This window comes from Heterocephalus glaber, unplaced genomic scaffold (genome assembly GCF_053883595.1).
Source record: "Heterocephalus glaber isolate CG9 unplaced genomic scaffold, H.glaber_assembly_v1.0 deba00001497, whole genome shotgun sequence".
Classification (NCBI taxonomy): domain Eukaryota; kingdom Metazoa; phylum Chordata; class Mammalia; order Rodentia; family Bathyergidae; genus Heterocephalus; species Heterocephalus glaber.
In genome coordinates, this window is record NW_028258320.1 from 70,719,508 (window position 1) to 70,739,363 (window position 19,856).

A 19,856-nucleotide genomic window follows, 5' to 3' on the forward strand; every position below is an offset into this window, starting at 1 on the left:
CCCTGATGCGACTCTGTGATCAGTATCAAATGCTCAGTAGCAAGGATTTCTGTAGAGCCTTCTCTGCGAAAATAGATTTAACCTACCCGTTGCTCTTTGTGAGTGAACAATGGACGTAACAATAAGGAGCTGCTATATTGTTCGTGCATGAATAGTCCTGATTCTAGATATTTGCTGTTGGGCCCTACAGATTACCTGCAAAGAATGTCCGGCTCCCTCTGTTCAGAAAGGTTATGCTGCAGGCAAGCAGATCAGGCTGTTTTGTCGTAATAAATCAATAGAAGCCTGCAATTAATGAAGTCTTATTTCAAAATGGTAGGAAGTCACCTTTAGAAACCAGGTCTGTTTTCTCCTCCAGCCTAATTGCACAGCCCAGGGTGGCTCCGGCTTGGATGGGTCAACTGCGTGTGAGCAGGGCTTGAGGGCTGGCAGGCACGATTTCTTTGGCAGTTTGCTTGGGCAAAGGCTGAGGAAATGAAAGTCATATGTGTACTGTGAGCACAGGGCTCGGAACCAAGCAAGCAGTACGGGCAAGCTGGAGGGCTGCGAGTGTCTTCTGAGTTTTCCAGCCCAACTTTTCAGGTGGGAAAATTCTTGATGGCTGGGGATGCCCGCTATGTGGCTGCAGAGAGAGGGTTCAAGAGCTCAGATGATCATGTGCACCTGTAATCCCAGCTACCTGAGAGGCTGAGGCAGGAGAATCATGAATATGAGAATAGGTTTCAGATCCAGCAATTCTGAGGCCCCATCATTGCATCATCACTAACCAGCAGTGTGAGCTTAAACAAGCTACTCAACCCCCCCCCGAGCTCCCTGTTTCTTCTGTCTCTTCCGTCAGGACAGTCATCACTTCCCTGCCAGGTTCTTGCAAGGAAAATATGCCCCTTTGTAGGGACTCAAGAAGTGTGTAGTAGATGTTGCAACTTTACAAACATCTCTCTTAATTCTTTTGGGAAGATACCCAGTAGGGGAATAGCTGGGTCAAGTGGGACCTCTAGTCCTAGTTCTTGGAAACAGCCCAAGTGCCCATCAACTGGAAACTGGATAAAGAAGATGTGGTTTTTAATAAAATGGCGCACTACTCAGCCATAAAGAATGAGAAACTAGAGACATTTATAGCTAAATGGATGCACATTGAGGCCAGACTCTTAAGTGAAATAAATAAGACACACATGTGTAAATACCGAATAGTTTCTCTAGTGTGAGAAACTGAAAGTGTAAATAAGGATTAAAAGGATTAATAATGAATAATTGATAATCTGAAATAGGAAGAAAAGGTCCCAACGTGTAGGGGTGGTGGGAGGGGAAGGGGAAAGGAAAGGAGGGAAAGGAAAAATTATGAGAAAAGAAAAAAAATGGAAACGAAGTCTATGTAAATAGGGAAGGGTGGAGGGGTGAAGGGTGCACAGGGAATGGGGAAAAAATAAGAACCAAGCTACATCATGTTCAGGCACAAGCACCCAATGATAAATGTAAACACACTGTATACCTAAAGTGTACCAATAAAAGAATTTAAGGGAAAAAAAATCTCTCCTTCTCTTCTTTTCTTCTTTACCAATAGAATCCCATGTTTTTAGGGCAGCAATGTATTCACTCAAGAATAACCCAATTTTGCCTTGTCCCTTACCACAGTCTTGGTCAATAAAAAATAATCATCTGCTGGGTAGAACTTCCTGGAAAGCTACTGCGTCCTTGATTTTTTTTTAAAAAGGCAGACCTCTCAGAGCTTTTGCCTTGTTTCCTGCCCTTTCCTTTCTTCCTTCCCGGAAGCATTTGTGATGCCTGGAAACACGGGAGCTACCATCTTGCAAGCACAAGGACAAACTCTATATGAGCTGAGGCTCGTGGGACAGAAGGATGGGGAAGGCTGGAGGCCCCGATGAAGTCATGGGGCGGCTGTGCCAGGCCTCAGCTGTCTCCCTTCAGACCTCTGGTCAGGTGAGAACAGCACATGCCCGAGCGTTGAAGTCATCGTCACTGGAGCTTTCTGGTCCATGCACAATCTCTAAAAGATACCTGGTGATCGTTACTTCCTCAAGCCAGCAAAACAAGCCCCTGAAAACTTCTTTGGAGACCAAGTTGAGTAAAGGGATAGAATACACTGGGAGGCCTATCTCCAGGTTTCTGGAACTTCAGGTCCTCACCACTCCCCATTTTCTGTCATCCCAAGCGCCTGTGCTTTTTTATTTACCTAGGTGTCCTTGGTTATTACCAGATCAGGGCTACCCAGGAAGTGGAGTTAAATTAAGAGATCAGAGGCAAAGATAGCCAACTGCACTGTGTAAATACCTATCTGCGTCACAGAAGATACTGGAGTTAATCAACTCCAAGAACAAAGGCAGTTCCTAAATCCAGAACCTGCCTGTGGGAGCCAAGTACAGCAATCCTGCAGAGTGAAGGAGGTAAATATGGAAACCAAAGGCCTTAGATAATAATGGTAATAAAATTTAAAAAGCTGCTTCCCTAATAAAGAAACCCTTGCTGAATTCTTATCTCTGGAGAAATAGCCAAGATTATCAGGCTTATCGGAGGGGACTTTTCATGGGAACCTGGAAGAAGTATAGGCATGCTTCGCTTGAACTTGGAAGAGGCCCCTTGGCTCAGTGGGAGAGCGGGGAGGGAGCTTCCTATTGACCTATAAAGGTCAAGCTACTGACCCCACAGCTCCGGGCAGTAGGGCTTAGAGGCTGCGTCTCCAGGAGGATCGTGGAGTAAAAATGAGTCACAAATGAGCTAATCACCATTAATGTGTCAGCTGAAACTGCCGGTCTGACATCTTTCCTAATGGCTGACAAATGTCAGGGTGACTTGTGTGCTTTTTTTGTTAATTGAATTGGTTAATTAGGTCCCAGAGGCCTAGCTGCTAATTATGAGCTACAGCCGAATATGAGCTTTAAAAAAAAGATGCAAGGAAGTTAAAACAAAAGAGAAAATACACACACATGCTCACACACCAACATACATACTCCAACTCCTCTGTGTTCTTTACAGTCTGTACTGTTACCTTCTCTTCGTTTCCAACCTGCCACATGTTACTACCTTCTTGATGTGTTCAAAAAAATGTTTTAAAGGCAAGTGGAACTCCAATTCTGCCTTTTTCCAGGAGGAGCATCTGCTCAGGCAGTGCCTCATTCATTAGTTTTCTGCCAATTAGCAAGAAAAAAAAAAGGTGCAGGGAAGAGGGAGAAAAAAGTCCAGATTTGCAGTCTAATGCACCACCTTGTGAAGGTGGTGTGTTCAGAAGCTGCCGAGTCCTTCCCATTTGGATAAAGAGGTGATAACCATCTACCAGACCCAACAGTGACTTAGTGATGCTTATGAAAACTTTTCCAGAATTTCAGGGAAGCCCTGGACATAGGTGTGAAGACACAGAGCAGACTGAGCTGTCCCATTGAAGAATAATTCACACAGGGGTAAACAAAGTGCTTCACAGCTCATGGAGGGCTCTAGAAATTCAACCACATGTTGCTGTCATTGTCTTACTTCAGCTTCCACTTCCAACTGGAGAAGAATATCGTGGGAAGATAGAGTTTTCAGCCTTGTACGTCTGGTCTGCTCTGCTTGTAGGATCTGGCGAGCCCCAAATATGAGGTAAACTGGTAACTATTATTGGTTGGTAGGGAACAGGCAAGGGAAAATATGGAAACTGAGGTAGTGGAGAGGGAAAGAGAAGACTCAAAGACCCTTGTGCAGAATCAGATTGTTCATGCTGCAGATCTGGCAGTGATATTTAGACTGCGTAGGCCACCCGGGTCCCAGTGGCCCTCCTCTCCCAGATCTGAACTACAAGATCTGGGATTTTGAAAACATGTGCCTAGAAGCTTGGGGACTTTAAGAATGTGTGTGACCCAGACCATTTGGAGTTGTCTTCCCCTGCTGGGTTTAGATTGAACTTGACTCACACTCCCAAGCCCACAGTTGGCTCTCCCAGCCCAGCCGTAGGCCAGAGCCCTTCTCCTAGCTTCTTGCAGTTCCCAGTCTTGGCCTCACAAAGTCCAGTGTGCTTGCTCCTGGGGGTGATGCCTCAGGTCAGCTACCAGCACCCTGGGCCCCATGGACAACCCAAGGTCTCCCATGGTAACAGTTGTACCTTCCCTGAAGACTTGGAGAGCCAGGGTCTGGGGCTATGACCCACACAGAGCCTTCTGCCTCCTGCATGGCTTGTTCTCTGATGTTCCAGCACCTGAATCACCCTTTCTACATCTTCCTCTAAGGCCACTCAAAGCTTAGATTGCTGCACCTGGCTCCTAGCTAATCACTAAGATACATGCAAGCTCAAGGCTCTAGGTTAAAAGAAAAGCTGAAACAGTGATTCCACTCGACTCTCTGCATGTTTCCTAGCAGGTGTGTGTGTGTGTGTGTGTGTGTGTGTGTGTGTGTGTCTCCACCAGCATTAAATAGCAGTGATGGCTTGGGTTCATCCTGAGCAAAGCACCCCCGAAAGGCCTTCAGGAGGTCATGGTACAAATCTCTGGAGACAACCAGGGAGGGGGAACATGACCTGAGTGGGGAGACATGGCAGGGGCAGGCAATGTAGCACAGTGGGTGAGGCTGCGGCTCTGTGTCCTGGTGACCAGCATCCAGATGCTGGCCTTGCCACTCCCCTGCTGTGCAACCTCAGATCTGTTATTTTGCTATCTGGGAAACTCAGATTTCCATATGGGACACACGTGTAGTGATACTGGGAAGGTGTTGCTGGAGGAAGCACACGGGTGGGGAGGGCAGCATGCTAGCACCAAGGGCTCAGGAGCCATTAGTCACTGTGCTCATTTTGCTTCCACTCATACTTTGAAATCTGAAGGCCATGGGGACATCAGCTACCCCAGAAACTTAGCATCAGTAACTTTCACTTGGGGCCTTGATTTCATTAAAATCATTCTGAAATTTCTTTTATGTATTTGGTAGAGTGGCTTCTGCTCTGACTCTTAAACCCAATGAGATAGCCACATGCTCCTTAGACTAGTATGGACACTGGCTGGACCCCCAGGGGTCTCGCGTTAGACTTGAAGAGGAGGCATGGAGTGGCAGGAAATGGTCAGCGTCATACATACAAAGTTCAGCGTGTGGCATGCCCTGTCCCTACCACTCGTCCCGTCTAGTACTTTCTACCCAAAAGGGAGCTGCCTCCCATAGCCTCTGGAGGAATAGCAGCTACTTAAGGCCCAGTTCTCAGGGCAGGCGGCCCAGGGTCACTTTGGGTCCCCATTCCTTTCTGGTAAAGAAACCCCACAATGAATCCCAACTTTCTTCCATTTCATCATCAGTTGAGAGGGGGATAATTTGATTGCACTGGACTGTAGGTGACCAACTGTACTGGCCTGCCCAGGACTGAAATGTTCTGGGACATAGAACTTTGAATACTCAAAGGAGGAAACCGCAGGACAAATGATGATGAGCTGATTACCCTCTGAAAAGCAGATTTCTGACTATTTATTGAGAAGAGTCATTACAGGTGGGGAGGCACTAATCCCAAACCACATAGAAAATTAACCAACTGGGTAGATCAATATCGCATTATGGCATAGAGAGAGACAGAGGTGGAGACGTTTATGAGTCAACAAAACTCCCCAGAGAGGCCTAGTGGATGGCACGCAGCAGAGGCAGCTCCCGTGGGAAGTTAGCCTGGTGCCAGGGCCTGGCAAGTTTGCTCTGCCCAAATGCAATTGATCTGTCAGCCCTACCTTGAAATTAAATGTCTAGGCATGCTTCCTTCAGATGCACAAAAATACTGTAAAAAGTAAAGAAGTTCACATCTCTCCACTGAGGAAAAGGGAGACAACCAAAATCAGGGAAAGAGAACTCACATGCACCCAGTGTTTAAAATGCACAATGGATTACACAATGTTCCTATTGTACCCGGGATTGAACTCGGGACCTTGTGCTTTCGAGGCAGGCGCCAGAACCACTGAGCTAAATCCCCAGCCCCAGACCCTAGATTTTCTTAAGAGGTTGGTATTATAATCTTTATTGGACAGTGGAGGGGACCCAAAGTCATTCAGCTAAGAAATGGCAAACCTGCAACTTGTAATGATGATGATGGTGGTGGTGGTGGTGGTGATTATAATAACTTAATTAAAATAGCCATAATAATGGAGCAGCAGTTAATACTTATTGTTTCTTAGATGCAGGGCACTAGCATGCACTCTTTAATATTTACCTTCATTTAATCCTCATACAACCTTCTAGGTTTGTACCAGTGTTTAGCACATTTAACACACAGGTAACTGAGGATTAGCAATCATCAAGCTGCTGAAGCACACCCAGCCAGAAGGCGAGCTAGGTTGTGAACCAATATCTGTCTAACTCTATAAGCTACGCGTTTCCCAACGCACAACGCACTTGATCCCTCCCAGCTTATACAAACTCTTTTGCATGCGCCATTACATTTTACCATTGAGTTTGATATTTTCTAGGTATGAAAAGGAAGGCCAAGAGAGGTTGTGATTTACCCCAAATCCTGCAGTTTTGTGTGAGAGCCTGGCAGAAAGCAGACTCCAAGTCAAGCACCCAAGGAGACCAGTGACTCTATGTATTCACTGGAAAGAAAGATATCCTTCCAAAATGGCAGCTCCTTAAGTCACCAGATCAAGCCCATAGGGCACCATAGAGTGACTCAGGATGGGGAAGAAGAAGTCGTAACAGAAGGCATAGACTAGCGAGTTAGAGACTGAGCTTCCCACAGCCTCCTCCCCCAGCCATTCAGAAAGGCCTGGATCTTGCCTGTGTGTAGAGTATTGACCTGCTGGTATTGATGCGCCACCTGCCGGGCTGCCTTTCCTTATCGATAACCAATGGTGGTGCCTAAAGTTCAAACACTGCTGGGTGGCTTTCATGTTTGTAAACAGTATTGATGTGCATAAATCAGGGCCCATCAGACTGCAGGATTAAACAAGGATGGAAGCAGAACATTTGGGAGATTCCAGCCGGAAGCAGCTAATTAAAAGCAGAGCTGGGAATGAAGTTGTAAATGGTGTCCAATTAATATAAAAGTCTCCAGTCCTGGATACCCCAGTACCCCAACCCACACTTTCCTGTGCTTGTGGCTAATGATGCTACCTGCTTCCTCTCGGGCTAAAACAGGGTCCAATATTGCCTTTGGTTTACCCCTGACAGAGCCTCAGGCCAGTGACCCTGCACTCAGCTCCAGAAAGTAATCCTTGTCTAAGAAGACTGGGTGGACTGTGAGGGAAGATAGACATCTGACATCACCCCTTTGGCCCAGGACATCTGATGCAGCCTAGAAAACAAATGCTTCAAGTTTTAGTAAAAAAAAAAAAAAAAACTCCAAACATATTATTAATAAGAAATACAGAAAATAGCAACACTCCATCCGAACTCCAGTACGGTCAAGTTCAAGGACGCTGGGCTCAGGGAGGGAGGAGATTCAAGGCTGTGTTTCGTCCTCATTACTCGTTGATTTACAGAAGTGTTTTTACGTTATGATAGCTCAACATGTAAAGGAACGTGTCATACATTCTCCTGACTCAAAACGGCCCTGTCCAAAGGCCCTACTTTATTGCTGGGGCAACAAAGGTATGAGAGGGTAGCAGCCACTTACAACTGGGATGAAGAAGGTCTTGCTTGACCGATTATTCAGGGAAATACCTTAAAAGCTGCAATAATGAGGAGGCAATTCATTCTTTTATTAGTGCCATGGTTTATACTTTGCACTATATTTAGCATGCATTTGTTAAAGGCCAATAAAAATAATAGCCAACATGTATTCAGCACTTACTGTGTGCCAGGGATGATCATGAGGATTTTGCATGCAGTAGCTCATTTAATTTTCATTAAAAACCCCAAGAGAGGGAACTGAGACACAGATTAGATTATGTTATTACTACAGCAACTTGTTTTTTCAAGAAACCTTGCGGGTAAGGCAAATAATGCTAGTCCCATATTTGACATGAAGGATGGAAGCATAGAGGGTAAAATGATTTGCTCACAGTCAAAGGTGGTCAGTCTCTTTGGAGCACATGGATACCCTACTCTTGAAGAGGTGGGATGGGCAACGCTTTGTCCCCGAGAGCTGATTGCCATAGCCACTTTTTTTTACCCAGAGTCAGCCGTGATGACCATCTTCTGGAAACATTTCTGTTGACGTTAGGAACAGAAGAAATGGTCCCCAACACTGCATTGTCATGAAGAACACAGGTCAAGTACTTGAAGGAGCAAACTCTATAAAAATGCATTGGCCTATTATTTTGATTAGAGGCACTTTTCCCCCAAGACAAACTCGAAAGCTACTTTGTTCACAGCTGCTCCTAAGAAAGGCATCCTCGGCTGGCTCAAGCAATGAAAAGTTTGCCTCATGTACAGATCTAGGGTTCTGGGAAGGAGGGAGCCCATGAGTGTGTGAGTGAGTAGGATTGCATTCCTGGTTTTAGGTTAGCTCTAGGACTGGAAGGCTTAACTCATGCTGTTTTTCAAGATTAATCATAAGTTACAACAAGCTACTCCCCCTTGGGGCATTTCATTTGCATCATTTTCCCTCCCAGAGGGTTGAAGGAAGAAAAAATATCCGCTGCACAGCTTTGGAAATTAGCTGCTTGTCACTCACTTGCTTGGAATCAGATTTGGAGCTCATGTCCTATGCTCCAGAGCTCTGGATTGGCTCCTCAGTAAGCCTGGGTGGGACATGCAGCTGGAAAAGACTGTCCCCCAAGGCATTTACAGCAAAGAAAGGCAGTTGTGGGGAGTGCTGGGGTAACCTGAGCCACTGGCTTCTAAGGAACATCATTTGTCTGCAGGTCCCCAGACACCTTCAAAACCAGGCATTTAGCCCTGCATATGCATTTGAAGATCCGGAGCGAGTCTGCATGCCCTGGTCCCTATGGAAAGGAAAGGTTGAAGGGACGAAGATTTATGAGAGGTGTTCAGGGCCCTTGGCAGTCTAGGTGGGGCAGCCAACTAGACACTGACCTGGCTGGAAGGTTGTCACTACCTTTCAGAAGGGTGGCACATTCCCCAGCTTTGTATTACACAAACTGGCAGAGTGGACCTGGCCTGAATGGAATCAGTATCTACAGGAGTTGAATCTGGGGGTGGGACATGTTGTCATGGTTCTCCAGAAGCAAGCCATATTGTATGAAAGAGGATCCCAGCCTGGAGCTGAGATCAGGGTCATCAAGGAGGCCCAGGGAACCGGTTGACAACCCTGGCTCCAAATCCAGAGTGGTAGACAAACTGGATTGGAAAACCAAGAAGGTGGTCAGACATTGTGCCACGTAGATGAGACATGATGAATTCAGGTCAAGCCTGAGCGCTCCAGGGCAGGTCTAGGACAACACAGTTCACGGCAGACCCACCTTCCTACCAGGCAGACGCTGCAACATTCAGCCTGATTCTGCTGCCTGACTCTGGAGTGGAGCTGTTGCCAGGGCCCAGAAGAGATGGATCTGCTTGGATGCCTCTGCCCTGCCATTACTGAGTGAGCCACTTCCTGTGTGCTGACTTAAGTGCCACTGCTAAGTGACAGCACATACCAGAAGTCTGACCAACAAGGTCGTGTCTTCAGGGAACAATATGCTTAGCTGCACAACCAGATGGGGAACTGCTTTCTCCACAAAAGCCAACCACTCTAGAAAGCTGTTCATTACTTTATCATTTATTATCCTAACTTGATGATTTTGGCTGAGAATATAGCTCCATATTAGAGCATTTGCCTAGCAGATGCAAGGCCCTGGGTTTGATCTCCAGCACTGCAAAAATAAAATAAAATAAAATTCAAAACAACCTGATGGCTTCCCTTGTACAACTAGACTTACACTAATTAAATACATCATTTACGAACCCCAAATCCACCAGAGAATCCTTCCTCAGAGAGATAAAACAGTTCCTGATTGTCAAAAATTAAAAGCATTTAATGTTAGCCCATTAATCAAGAACAGGATCTGCCATGGCCCGGCCTTAACCCATCTTCGTCCAGTACCTCCAGCCCAGCACAGCCATAGCAGGACACTTGCCAGGCCTCAAGCACACGAGGCAGGACCGACCTCTGTGGCTTGCTGGTGCTGCTCCCTGGCCTGACATACCTGCTCCTCCCCTCCCTTACTTCTTCTTGACCAGATTCCAGTTGGTTGTGAACTACAGTTGAGAGGTGTGTTTCAAAGTGTGCCATAAATCATGGATCATGAACAATCCGTTTCATTGGAGTTGGCTGAGCATGCTGCTTCAGATCCTGTCAAATAAAAACATTATGGTATATTTTCGTCCACCTGTTCACCAGATCTGGCACAGTGTGACTGCTGGCTCTTCCCCAAAGTCAAAATGACCATGAAAAGTAATTTCTTGGAATGGATTCAGGACATTGAGGCAGCTACAACAGCATAACTAAAGACACTCTCAAAAGAGGACATCCAGAACTGCTTCAGAAAGTGGCAAGAATGATGAGATAAGTATATTCAAAGTGAGGGGAAGTACCATAAGTGAGATTAATGCCAATATGCCTTTTACTATAATAATTTTTAAAACTTAAACATTACTGTATTTTTCAATCACATCTCATATGTGTTTCTGTGTCTCTTACTTCAGTTTCCTCATTTCATTTCATGTGAGAAACGAAGCACTTACTCTACCTTCCCAACAAGGCCATTGTGAAAATTAAACTTGCAATTTGATATGGAATTGCTTGGCAAATGATTCTTAAAGAACCCCAGAAACAAATAGCATGACTTTACCATAGGAAAAAGAATGCAGGGCATGTCAACTGCTGAAACAAGTGGCCAGTGACAGAACAGGTGCTGTGGGTGTCATCCAAGGGCCTTCCCACTGCCGCAGGGCCTAGGCTGCCCCTGGCTCCTGGAAAGAAGGGCAGCCTGGTCTGGTCTTTGGGCTCTGGCGGGAGGAGCCCTCAGATGTAGCTGGACAGCTGGAGGGACTGGGGAGGGACAGATCAGCTCACTGGCATGGGGGCCCCCAACCACAATGGACTCCTTCCTTTAACCAACTGCCCGAATTCCCTCACCCTCTTTAGTGCCAGTCCAAATGTTAGTCTGCAGCAAAGGCCAAGAAATAGAACAGTGTTGCTACCTGCATTTTCTAGCTGAGGGAACTGAGGGTTGGTAATATTAAGCAGCATGTTCAAGAGCACACAGTAAGTAAGCAGTAAACGCCTATATAAAGTCTTGTTCGCACCCTTTACCCACATTAATATTTAATCTGGAAACTTCTGTATGAGGTGTGAGCTTTCAGTGCACTTACTCACAAAGGAGGAAACTGAGGCCCAGAGAGGTTAAATAACTTCCTTGCCATCATACAACACATAAGTGGCCAGGCTTAGGCACCCTAAGATACACACACCCCCACCCACATATACACATTTTAACGTCTCTGAAATTGTGATCGTCTAACTGATGGTATAGCAGGGTTGAAGAGTCAGCAGTTTTCTTTCTTAGTGGTTATGAAACAGTGATGCATCTTAAAATTGATGACATCTTATTTCAAGCCGACGGAATATGAGACATGATTTCTTCTCAGCCTGTCCCTCCCCACCTGCCTTTGTCAATTTGAGATTTAGCAATGATCCATCTTTCTGGATAGAGGGGAAGCTGGACATAGCCGATCTTGTCATCATTCCTGCCTCTTCCACCCCTCCAGCCCTCTGGGTGAAGAGGCAGAAGGAGAAGCAGAGGCAAAGTGGCCAGGTAGGGGGCAATAGGGAGGCTGCTTCTCATTCCTGTATGGACTGGGGTGTTGGGGAGGGTGTGGGGCAAGTCCTCCCTGCATTTTGATGGATTCTGAGCTCTGGCCAGAGACCTCAGCACAATACAGTGATCACTTTTTCTCCCCAGTGCTGAGAGCAAACCTTTCATCTGTAGAGATGAAGCCAGGAAACAAAATCAGGAACTTGGGGGCAACGGCAGAAGGCACGTCTGCAGTGCTGGGGTTACTGAACAAGACACAAGTCTGTGTCCATTTCTTGGGGGGTAAATACTACCACATGTGCCTGAAGCTCTCACATCATTTAGTCTGTGCTGACATGAATCCCCTTGGAAGAGCAAGCATTTGGTTAGGTAAACGTTTCCCCTCTCTCTCCCCTCTTTTCCTCTTCTGTTCTCCATCAATATCTTGCAGATGTTGGAACAATACAGTGACTGCCTCCTTTCCCACACTGGACCACTGGCAGGCCTGGAAGAATGCAGCCCGCATTCTGGCTGCCTTGACCCTCAGCTCCAAGGGCCTCCTATGTTCTCTCACTTATGTCTCAAGCCTTCTGCTGTCCACTGCCAAGTATTAAGTGCTTGTTCCATAAACCTGGTGTAGATTATCACTTTGCTGTATAGATGTATCTAATAGAATTAAATAGTTGGCTCCTGACTAGTAACAGATGTGCTACATTTAATGCAATAATAATGAGATTGAAACCACCATGTAATATGCAGGGAAGAGATGAGGGCGACTTGCATTTCTCTAGTTTGGAAGCCAGTTTGGAGGAAAAAGAAATAGGAGGGGGTGGCTGTTTACTTGCCATCCTAAGTGAGTCCGTTTTGTGTGTGTGTGTGTGTGTGTGTGTGTGTCAGATTCCTCAAGAGGTGCCTTTCATAACCCCACACTCGCCCAGGACATGACCATGAGAAGATGGGTGGGAATGAGATGGTTTGTGCTGAAGGACTGATCTGGTTGGTAACCACCTGCCCACACTTCACCAACCTTCTACTGCTTGGCTTTGAGGCTGTCCATTCAGAATGCCTAACTTTTGGCAGGCTGCCCCAGGTGAGAGGTGACCCAATGAAACCCGACCTCGGGTGGCAGAGAGGGCAGCACATAGGCAGGGGGAAGGCCAAAGTACAGATGAGGACAGATGGAAAGTTAGTCACTGCTGGGCAGACCCCTGAGCTCCCTGGGTGGAGACTCCAGTGCCATCTGCTGATGTTTGTGCCATTATGGAACCTTCCTGAGAATTAGGGGAAGCTGGTTCTCAGAGGACACCTGCTCCTCAAGGCTTGACTATTCTGGTGCCTGAAACTGCTACTCAGGAGACTCAGAAGTGAGTGTGCCTAGGGGGAAGGTAAAGCCACACTCAACCTTAGAGGCCAGATAGCAGGCCGGGCCACAGGACCGGGAGTCCTGCTAAGTTTCAGGGCTTAAAGTGAAAGCTTCGTTTTTTTCTGAGTGCTTTGACTTGCTGTTGTCCCCTGAGCCTATCTGTTCTCCTCCTACTGTCTGTCCTCCTTTTCTCTGCTTCTCAGTATAATGGTTGTATCAGTTAGTCATTGCTAAGTAACAACTCCAAAACTTGATGTATAGTTTTTCTTTTCTCCCAAGCCTATGTCAATTCTCTGATCTGAAGGGGCCTTGACCCATCTTTACTTGCTGCTCTCCCGTCTGCAGTCAGCTGGCAGATCTGCAGGGGACTGACTGGTCTAGGATAGCTTTGGCTCCTTGTGGCACTTCCAGTGCTCCAGTAGGCCAGCTCCAGTGTGATCTCAGGACAGCATCAGAGTCTTAATGAAGAGCAAGCTCAATTGTGCAAGAGAGCTAGCAAAAATAAACACTATTTTTGAACATCTATATATCATGCTTGCTAACCTCCCATTGCCCAAGCAAATCTCAAGACTAAGTCAGTGTCAGTGAGGAGGGTCTATAAAATACAGCACAAGAGGCATAGATTAAGGGAGACCACTAATGAGGCCATTGATATAGCACATCCTCCACAGTACCCTTGAAACTTCCAGAGGTTTTGAACTTCACTGATTAGGGACAATTGATGGAATAGGTCCGTGACATTCCCTAACACCCAAGTTCACCTTCAGTTCATCCAAAGTAATGGTCAAGAAGCAGTCAGGAGGTCAGTTTCTGGTTTTCTCCACCTAGACTTTTACCTTTCCACATGCTGATACTGCAGGATCATTTGCTCCTCTCCTCCCCAGACCCAGTTCCTACCACACACACACATCACCACCACCACCAATAACAACAACAACAACAATAATAAAAACAAAAACGCCCTGATCCGATTTCTGGGGATCACTCCCACTATAGTCTCTAGCCACCAAAGGAATGGGTAAGGTATAGACAGTCTTGGAGTAGAAGCACATAACTCAGGCCCAGAGAGATGGGGTAGAAAGGGGTGAAGGATCAAGGAGCAAAGCAGAGGTTGTTGTGGTTTGTATCTAGATGTTCCCCAAAGCCTCATGTGCTCATAGATGGGAACTTCGAAAGCTGATTGGCTTATGGGAGGCTTTAGCTGACTTGCTGTTAGGGGCTGGAGCCTGGCCATTAGTTCCGCTGCCTGGAAGGATTTATCTCCTTTCTCAGCTCCTCTGTTTGCACTCTCTGCTTCCTGCCCACCATGCCAGGAGCAGCTCTCCTCCTGGTCCTGCCCAGCCACCATGATTGGTCTACAAAGTGACCCTGTAATGTGAGCTAGTCAATCAGTGCCCTTCCCAATGACTTAAACACTTGGTCCTAGGCCAAAGTCTTTCTCTGCCCTGATCTCATCATTGAAATGTGGTGGATGGGATGGGGGGTATTGCCCAAGGCTGTTGATAGGAAGAGAGAACACAGAAAGAAGAGAGAGGGAGGAACTAGCAGTGACAGAGCGGGGGGAGGAAGAGAAACTGAGACTGAACATAGTTGTTCCCAGGCTCTTCTTTCAGTTGTGTGATCTGTGCCCTTTTCGGGTTTGGGGAAACCAAGTCAGAAAGAGTGAAGATACTTGCTTGAGGTTGCACATCAAACTAAAGGCAGAGCCAAACCTGGAGTACAAGTCTCCACTCCCTGCACCAGACTCCTGAGGACACCTGCATGCCCGGGATGTTCAGGACCGGAACACACAGGCCTGAGGAGGGAGAGGTGGGGTCTCTGTCACAGCATGGTCATCCTGCTCTGCTCATGCCCGGCTCCGTGCCTGCCCCCTGCATTTGAGGCTCAGCAGTCACCCAAGCAATGCCTCATTAAGCAGATCCACCTGTGGGCACTTTATTTAATTATCTCAATTGGAATGGAGTCAGAACGCTGGAGTTAATGTCCTTCCACTTTCTGAGAGCTAATTATCACCTGTAGCTTGGCCCCAGGCATGTCAGGAAGGGGTCGCCAGCAGCACTGTGAGTGGCTGGCTGTGTCAAAAGTACTCCCTCTCATTTGGGTAGGAAAGGTGAGTTCAATGTGACAAGGGTCAGAAGGCATCTGGGCTGGCCTGCTAGCCTCTGGAGACTAGAGGGTCGTGCCCTGGATCGTAATGTTTCCACCACCAGACTGGGCATGAAAGCATGCCTCAAATCCTGGGACCTGAAAACAATGATTTCTGCCCCGTACTGCTCTCGGCAGTTAACACAAGCTCCCACAGCAGCTCAGGGTACTTTCTAACCTACACTTCTACCTGGGAATGATGTGGCGGCTCAGAGAGGTAGGTAATTTGCCTGGAGTCACACCGCTAGGCAACTGAGCTAGGATTCAAACTTCAACTGGGTTGATGTCAGACTCCAGATATTTCTCTTGGTCCCTTCTGCTTTATGGAGGGTAATCAATTACCTGTTATGTGCAAAGCACTTGATCAATTTTGGAAATATAAGGATGCACATGACACAGTCTTTTGCCTCAAGGTACTCACATGAAGTCTTTTTTGGCTAAAAATAGTTGGACTATTCTGGCACCAAAATAATAAGGAAGGTGCAATGAAAAAAACATAGACTGTGGAATGAAAAGATACAGATTTGATTTCTGGCTCCACCCTCCCTAATTGGATGATCTTCCATAAATTATTTAACTTCTCCTACCTCACCCTGGTATCCACATCCCATCTGCTTCTTTCTTGAGGGCTCCAGCAGCCCGAGTCAGGAAACACATATGAGAACACTGTTTACAAATGCATGTCTTTGTTTGTGGTAGGAACTATTATAATTGGGTGGATTCCAAGACTGGCTTGACTCCTCAGGAGGCTTGATAGTAGCATAATTCACAAGTGAGAGGTCTCAGTTTATAAAGACAGGCCCCAAAGTGGGAACAAGGTCTCTGCTAGGAATTCTTTCTTCTGCCTTACACAGGACCAGCCTTAAACACAGAGAGTCCCTCTGTGCCTTTAAAATGGCCTGCCAGCTAATAAATAATAAGCAAAAATCCTAAGTTACTTACAGACTTTCTGGAACTGGAATTTGAGATGATTTCCTCCCCGCTTGCCTGAAAGATTATTCAAGAGGAAATTTTTGCTCTTGCTACACAACACTCACTGGTGGCATCATTGCTATTTCCTTGTTCATTTGTCACATATGAGGAGGGTATTTCTATGGAATGCTCCAGGGGTATGCAACAGGCTTGCCCTCTCTGGACTAATGTGCCTTCTCACTGATACAGAGCCACAGGCTCCACTGCCTGCTGTTTTGAAAATGCTCTTTGCCATGAGTGGCTATCAAGGGTACGCAGTACAAGTCCACACACACACCCTAGTTCATTGGAGTTGTTCCTGGTTTAGCACTGGAAGTCCTGCCTATCAGGAGTCCCATCAGTCCTGAGCACACTGGGAGAGGGCAGTGGGCTTAAGTCTGCACTTGGTAACCAACATTGTTTCAGTCTATATACTGTTGCTGCCACAGAATACCTGAGACCAGATGATTTATTTTTCAAAAACTGGTTGATTTGGGGTCACAGTGTTGGAGGCTTGGAAGTCTAAGAGCATGGAACCAGTATGTTCTCTGACTCTGGCAAGGGCCTTGTGCTGCTTCACGTCATGGTGGGAAGTACACGGGCAATTGAGCACAGGCAGAAGAGACAAAGTACAAGGCCAACCTCATTTTCAACAATCTGCTCTTGAGGTAACTAATCCAGCCGCAGGAGAGCAGGACGAACTCCTTGAGAAAGGCATCGACCTATGCATGAGGGCCACACTTCCCACTAGGCTCTGCCTCCCAACATGGCCACATTGAGGAATTAATGTTCCAGTGCATGAGCCCTTGGAGGGAGGGCACCCTCAAACCACACAAGCTCACGCCTCATCCCCTTTAAGTTATGTGGGGCAAATGCTCAACTTCTGCAAACCTCTGTTTCTTCACCGGTAAACACGGATAATAGCAGAGCTGAGCTGTAGATCACTGTGAGGATAAAATGAATGTACATGGACAGGGCTCCAGATGGTGCAGTGACATGGGTCAGTACCCTTCATTGCTGTTCCTGCCTGGTCCTGCGGAGGAGCTTGCAGCCACGGGACAAACACTTCCAGAGCTACTTGGGTTCCTTCTTCCTCTTCCTTTTTCATCTCTCTTTCTGGTTTTAGTGCCTTCATAATCTCCCTGTTCCCAGCTCTGCACCACTGTTCTTGTTCCACCAGCCATGGATGCAGGATGCTGTTTCTTTCACAGTGTATTATTCATTTCTTGGCAGGGAATGCAGTGCTCAGAAGAATTAACATTTGGGTTTTATTTACTGGCTCACGAAGTGCCAGAATTGCATGGGGGATTCAGTTGCACAAATTCGCTTGATGGGAAATCAATGACAAATTGAGGAAAGGGGGGTCTCGAGGATCAAACAGCAAACCCTTCGCGATCCTTGTTTGAAAACTCAGTCCTGGCTGATTTATTGCCTTTCCCAAAGTGGCACAGGGGAGGGACACAAGCCTCTCGAGTTCCCTCACTGACCACCAAACTGAACAGTCAGAGCCGTTCCCAGTCTTACATGAGATTAGTCACAGGATATTTCATTTTAAATCCAATGGAATGTTTTTCTAAATCATACAAGACTCTTTCAATGTTTATGCCTGTTTTGTTGGAATTCTTCTTGGCTCCAGGAGGGATTTGAAAATTAAATACATTTCCTTTTGGTGACCTGGGCTGAGCTGAGGGAGATGAGGCCCTAGGTTTGAGCCAGCAGAAACCTGTCGGACTGGTTCCAAGAAGAGCTCCCATTGGCCAGCCTTTCTGAGCACCTGCAACCGCCATGGTGGCCAGGCCAGCACCTCATGCTCACAAGCCTTCCTTCTATGAACTGGCCCAATGGTATAACCATGGGAAATTTGAGATACAATACAAATGTTTTGCAAAATTTAAAAGGTGGGGTGAGCCTGGGCCATTTGGAAGAGAAGTGGAATGCTCTCATGGGGCTGCTTTTCATAACATCAGAGCTTTCTTTTTGCCTGAGTAGTGAGTAAAAATGTGGAATTCTTAACACATTAATGTGACCAGAGGCCACAGAATTTTTTTGAGATGGTAGATTGTTGTTTTGCTTGTCCTTAGTGTGGAGGAAGAGATGAAAAGAAAGATGGCTATAGAGAAATGATATGGAGATGAGATTGAAGAGGTGAGGTATTGGCAAGACAAGCAGAGTGAACTGCCTGGTAATGAATATTCTATCCTTCAAAGCCTCAGGGTCTTCCCTGGAGACTGACAAAGTCCTAAAGGTACCCTTTGTATACTTTCAAGTGAATTGTATTTTAGTCAAATATTTCTGCCACTTCCCTTATTCATTTTTACCCGTGGATCATAGACCCACCTTAAATGAGAAGCAAGACTCTGAAGCCAAACCAACTAAATTTCAATCTAGCTTCAGCCACGTATTAGCTGTATGTCTTTGGCCACATTACCTAACATCTCTGTGTCTGTTTGTTCAACTATAAAATGCAGAGAATAGTAGGACTTGCTTCCTAAGGTTGTTGGGAAGATGAAATGAACTATGAAAACTGCTCAGATGAGTCCCTGATGCACACACAGCTGGTTCTAGGAAACGCTGCTGTTATTAAACCTGACTTAATCCAAAAGGTTGATATCACCACAGGTCATGTTTCCGGTAGAACTCCATCCACAATGAAGGAAGGGTCCTGGGAGCATTTTACAGGCTATCAGATCAGCAGGGATTCGGGTTAGCCAAGCACATTTTCTCTGTGGTGGGCCAAAGCTCTGATGGGGCCAACTGGAGGTGTAATCCTTTGAGCAGGTGCCTGGTTCTGTCCTGTCAGCTCTGTTAGGATATGCTGGAATGAAAATAGTGGACAACTCCATCCCAAAGGTGCCAGGTATGGTGGCACGTGCCTATAATCCCAGCACTGAGGGAGGCTGGGGCAGGAGGATTGCAAATTTGAGCCCACCCTAGGAAATTTAGCAAGACCTTGTCTCAAAATTAAATACTCAAGGACACACATGTGTAAACACCGAATAGTTTCTCTAGTGTGAGAAACTGATAGTGTAATTAAGGGTACACATGGATGAAATGGCCTAATAACATATCTCTCGGATTGTGTTTCCATCGCGTGTCATATGACTGTATCGAAATGTAAATTAGGGAGAAGTTTGGCTTCTGTGGAGTCTGCTAACTAACTGGAGTTTTTTTCCAGATCATTATTTGTTCAATGTTGGTTTGGGGGATCTTTCTGAGATAAATCACATCCTCTGGTGTCTTTTTGGTGCTTGAGATGCTTTCTTAAGTTATATGGAAAAATGTTTAAGTGCTTTTCAGTTTTGTTTTGGTTGAGTTCTACTGTATTTGAATATTATTGCCCTTTTTTCCCCCTTGCATTGTTCTTTGAATGGTTTTAATTTTTTGTATGTGTGTGTGTTTGATAATAAAGTTATTTTAAAAATTAAAAAACAATTAAATACTTAAAAGGGGCTAGAGATGTAACTTAGTGCTGAGGCCCTGAGTTCAATCTGCAGTACTGAAAATCAAATGGATGAAACATTTAGGAATGTGTTATATCTCAAGTGCAAAAAGGCCAGAGATAGCTGGGATTCCAAGTTGATTTTGGACCAAAATTAGATCATCAAGGACCCGTGTTCTTCCCATCTCTCCTCTGGCATTTATGAAAGTGGCGTCGTCTTCAGGCAGGTTTCATCCTAATTGTAGCATAGCTGGCAAAGGCGGTTAGAATGGCTGGCAAGGGCCACATTCTCTCTTATATCTGGTAGGAGATAACACAGGGAGACCATGTCTAT